Raw genomic sequence first — 5,710 nt, forward strand, 5'->3', positions numbered from 1 at the left:
CCACCACCTCCATCTGATGATCAGGGTCCCTCATTTTTCTAGTTTTTTGTTTTCTATTTTCTATTTTCTGTAGTTTATTTTGTAGTTTGTGTTAGTTTCTACTGTGTTTTTTTCCTTTTTCTTTATGTGTGTCTAGGACCCTCTTTTTGTGATGACAAAAAGGGGAGTAGGATGTGGTAGGAAAAAGTTGATGTGCCTGTAACTTTGAAATTTTAATGAACTGCTGTTTTTATTGAGTTTTTTTTTCCTACTTGTGTTTGCCATCATAAAAAAGGGAGGGATTGTTGCAAATCTATTTTTAAACAACTTTTCTTTCACAAATTTTCTCAAGCAAATATTATGAAATAAAATGCACGCAATAATAAAAAGACAATAAGGAAAAAGCACACCGAGATTTTTATAGTGGTTCGATCAAACCATGACCTAGATCCACTCCCCGGAGTCCTCCGCTCTGGGTATTTCACTACAAGTAATAGCTCTCCTTTTGCCCCCCTTGGCAAGGCGGAGAAGCCCTTATAATACTCCCTTTCACCAACCCGGCGTGGCAGAGTGCCAAACTCTATTTTCACCCTCCTGGCGACGGCAGAGAACATTCTCGTTTTTCTTCCACCTGGAGAAGGCAGAGTACCTCGAGGTCACGGATGTAGAAGAGCCTTTCCCCTTGGAGATCCTCCCACGAATTCTTATAATAGGGCCATAGGAGGAGCAAGATGCAGCAAGTTCGGAGCAACCGTGTGATCTCCCTCACACCTTTTCTCCCTCACATACTCACCTTCTCCTTCCTCTCTCAAACCCTAAAGAACTTCTCAAGAGCTCTCTCCCTCGGAATCCCTCTCTAATCACATTCTCCTCTCTAATTCACACATCCAAAACATTACAATTTTGACACCTAAAAATGGGCTCCAAAATCCCTGAAATCTCAAAGTAGCCGTTACTTTCATACAGTACGGTTTCTAATCGTACAGTACGATATGTATAAACAGACTTCGTCCTAGTACGAAGTGGTACAAATAATTCAAAAACATTCGTAAAGTATGATATTAAATCGTACGGTACGATCCATAACAATTCTGTTCATATAGGACGATAGTCAGGACGATTAAACATCGTCTCTATTCATCGTATGGTACGATTGACATCGTATAGTACGATGAGACAAAATCCAATAGATCGTCCGGGACAATCTTTGGGACGATTATAATTCATCTTTGTTCATCGTATTGTACGAATTGGTTCGTACAATATGATGTTCAAATTATAATTAAGCCCGAATTTCTTGCACTAATTACGGGTTAAATTAAGTAAGTATTTAAAATAAATCATATAGTACGAACGTGTTCGTATAGTATGAACGTGTTCGTATAGTATGAACGACGCAAAATAACTTAAGTTAAATGACGGCTAGGGTTTTGGATTTAAACATATCGTACCGTACGATTACATTCGTACGGTACGATCTATTCACAGAATCATCCTACAAAGCTCTGATCGTACGGTATGAAATAACATCGTACAATACAATCTACAGATAAAGAAAAACTCTAATATTTTCATTTAAAAACACTCTCCCCCTGTGTGTGTGCATGGTTGCTCAGACTTTTATGCATTTTGTGGCCAGACTCAAGAAAATAAAAATAAAATAAACAAGAAAATACATTGCAGACTCATACTCCTAATCTACCCATTCTTGAGTCTTCCTGTCATCCTGAGTAGCTTTTGATCTTCCTGAAATGTTAGTACTCACTGACAATATCAAATAAAATAATATTCAATGAATAGATAATTCAAACGACATTATTTGTCATCATCAAAATCTCAAACTCGGGGTCATGGGTTGCAACAAAGGAGACTCTTCATTTATGTTTTAACGACGAGTGGGAGTAGAGCGAACCCGGGATCAAGAAAGATGTGATAGTTCGGCACCACTGCAGAGATATGTATCTGATTTAGTATAGGATTCGACTTCAGCAGGTAATGATTTTAAGCATTTTTTTTTTTTTCTTTTTTATTTCCTTTGGATGTAGTGTGGAGGTTAACAATCTCCAATCTCGAGATGCCCTTCCCAATGAAGATTTTTTTATTTTACAAATATAATGTAAAGTAGAGTTATTTAGTGTATCAATAAAATATAATTTACATTACATAAGATAAAATTTGCAAGTTGGTTCTTATGGTCTAAAAAATAGTACTTCTAAATTTGTACATAATCAATTGACATCAAATTAAATACAATTAAAAAATAAAAATAAAAGATGAGCCGACTTCAAAGAATATTTATCAATCTTGAGATCTTATTATCTTCATAGAGTAGGTCTAATTTTTTTGATCGACGATAGGGCATTTTTTAAGCTCAATTAGTTTCAACAATTGTATTGTTTAGATTAGAATGTTATTGCGTTATCAAAATATATTTATTTAAAAAAGAAAATTTTCTGAAGTTTAAATGGTCATAATTTTTTCAAGTTATTTAGCACTGCATGTTATTTCTAGTTTGAACTTTTTTATGGTGTTTATTTTCCATTGTTAAATGTGGAATATCTCTTAATTGTTGAGAGCTTTAAGAAACAAAACAATTATTGAACATCGATGTTTATGCCATACAACTCATATTATTCTAATTTTGAAATGTAGATTATCTGCAGGTAGATGACCATTCTAATTTCATTATAATGATTTAATTTGCTTGGTATAGGCCTAGGTTTCTACTTTACAGACCAGATGAATAAGTATAGTGAGGGAAATAAGGAGTAATCAAGAAAACTTAAGCTAGGCTTTCATTAGCATAATATGCACTTGTATTAATTAAAGAATAAAAACCGAAACAATTACCTTAGCTACAGCCTTGGGAGGGTACTCTCCTCCAAGCCTTGCATCTACGCATTGACTTACCTTATCTTCACTTAGCCTTGGTGTTGTCTACACAACAAAGAATCAACTTACTAATAATGGGAAGATCCAAGCTTTAACATAACCTTCTTACATTTGTTGGAACATACTAGATAAAGCCAAAAAAAAATGCATTACCCATGTCACAAGACTTTGTTGTCCCCGTGGTAATGTAGGATCAACAGGCTTACGTCCAGTAAGAAGCTCCAAAAGTACAACACCAAATCTATAAACATCACTCTTGGAACTGAGTTGTCCAGTCATTACATACCTGTGGAACAACAAGGACAACTTAGAGCTAAGGATATTCCAATTTAGAAGTCGGAAGCATAAGAGCATAATTATATATTAATCAAATGATATTCAACAAATCATAGACAAACATACTCTGGAGAGTGATATCCAAATGTTCCAAGTACTCTAGTTGAGTGAAGTCGAGCAGCCGTATTAGAAGATTGATTTGAAAATTTGAAATCACCAATCTTTGCAACATCATCATAAAAAAGAAGTACATTGCTGGACTTGATATCATGATGAATAACAGGGGGTTGTGATTTCTCATGCAAATATTCAAGTCCTCTTTATGCTCCTATAGCAACTTTAACTCTTTGAACCCATGACCAAATTGGATCAGGCTGTGCTCCCTTCGCACCTTTACGCCCTGCACTAGAAATTCAATAGTCAAACATAACATTAAGGCTTTGTTTGAGATGATTTTTTTACTACTTCTTAAAGCAGCTTTCGAATATAAAAATTTTAACTTTTATACTAGAAAGCCATTTTCAGAAAGAGTAAGAAAGCTGTCCCAAATGAAGCCTAAGTTAATCTGAATAGAAGACAAAAATCAAAAACAAAACTTAAGCCAAGAACCACTATAATAAGCATTTATCAGTAGCCAAATGATCATTTTGCACAAAAGGTCATCATTTCAAAAGTACCTAATTTTCAACTTTTCAACACCACTTACCAGGAAAAGACTAGTTAGACTTTTAAAATTTGCTATTGTTTGTATCAATAAAAAAAATTGGTTCTTTGAGATCAAATAAACATCTATTCAAGATGAAAATTGGCATCCAAGTTTGGAATTACATAAAAAGGTTTAACCATTCATTTATTAATATATCAGATGGAATTTTATAAAGATCAACATAGATTTGAATAAAAAAATTTGGCATAGTAACATGAAAGCTACTTGCACAAAAGAACAATTTTATGTGGAAAATCCAAAAATTTTCTTGTATCGAATAAAATTTTCACTTTATTATCTTATCCTTCTTTCCTTTTTAATTTATTTAATGTTACTGGATTTGGCTTATCATGATTTAAAATGCATTGTAAGGATATCAAAGATATAAGGAGTTAAGACATCAAACAGATGAAGCCACCAAATGCTAAGTTCAAGCATTCAAAATGTTGAGTCAAGTTGAACTGAACATAATTAATCAATTTGCAAGCATACATATAAGGTTAGATTAAGTTTTCTCCAATCAAGATGAGCCAACATCCTTCACTTTGCTCCTGTCAGATCTACAGTTTAATAACACGTAATGACGTAGCCTACTATTTTCTTACTTTTATTTAGTTGGGTTAGGTCTCACATTGGACCTAATTGAGTATCACCATTTTAATAGCTATAACACACTTGAAGTTTGGAAAATTTTTAAGTTCTCAAAAATTAATAAACAACTAAACTTGGAGTCTACTATCATTCCACCATGTGCTTAACAAACCTTGCATGTTTTAAATAGAGAGTAAAAAATGAAGGTTAATTGATCAAATGGTATTATTTTTTATCTATACAGTAGGGTTTAAAGTTTTGATACTTTTAAATAAAAAGGTAACTGGTTAAGCAAACTGAAGAAAAGTAAAATATGATAAGAAAGCAAATTGAAGAATAATCACGAGACCAAGTAACATTGGATTGTTTCATTTACTAATGCATACATTAAGGTCCTTCATATGAGTATCTTTTAATCATGATTTTAGGTCAGTCAAGATAGAATATTTTTTCAGAGTACATGTGTGATGATTTAAGTGAAATCTAATGGGGATAGAAAGGAAAATAAACTTCCTATTTATAAGACATAAATTGTTGGATGCAGTATGTTATAATGCAAGTCAAAGTGAAAACCTGCATAATTCATCATAGCATAATCCCATATATTATATGTAGCTTTTGATACAGGTCAATTTATTAGCACTCGTTTGGGTTCACATTTGAGTAAATTAAATATTTTGATCCCCCTACCCCTCCACATCACAAAAGTTACCTTAAAACTCAACGCAACATATAATATCCCCATAATGAATACAGTTAGAAATATATGAAGGTAATAAAATCAAAGCACCTAGGCATAAATGTATAATTAGCATATCATTAGTTATTTACCATGAAGAATGTCATGAAGAGAGCCCATTGTTGCAAACTCATATTCGAGGACATGTAGGCCTCCATCAACATAGTAGCCAAGAAGCTGAATAAAATTTTCATGATTTATTCTTAAAACCATTGACACTTACACATCCCTTTTACGAGGGCCTCATGCAAAAAAATAAAATAAAATAAAATAATATGGAACTTTACAAACTCACCTGAGCTGAAAATTCATGATCAGGCTGCTTACTAGCATCTAAATTTTTTCAATGTCGTAGCTATCTCATTTTCTAGTACACCATAATAGACTCGACCATAAGAACCTTCTCCTATTAAAGAATTGCTTCCAAAATTACTAGTTAATGCCTTTATTACTTCTACAAGAATAGCTGGAACTTCGATAGGTTGTACTTTAATACATTGTATCCATGGATATGTGGTATCTGACAT

The 5,710-nt window shown here is 33.2% G+C and overlaps 1 pseudogene; it reads right to left on the reverse strand.

Annotated features, from left to right (window-relative positions):
• Window positions 1-2,802: 2,802 nt before the first annotated feature.
• On the reverse strand, window positions 2,803-5,710 carry LOC110113469 (annotated as a pseudogene).

The sequence above is a fragment of the Dendrobium catenatum genome, unplaced genomic scaffold (genome assembly GCF_001605985.2).
Source record: "Dendrobium catenatum unplaced genomic scaffold, ASM160598v2 fragScaff_scaffold_1468, whole genome shotgun sequence".
NCBI lineage: Eukaryota > Viridiplantae > Streptophyta > Magnoliopsida > Asparagales > Orchidaceae > Dendrobium > Dendrobium catenatum.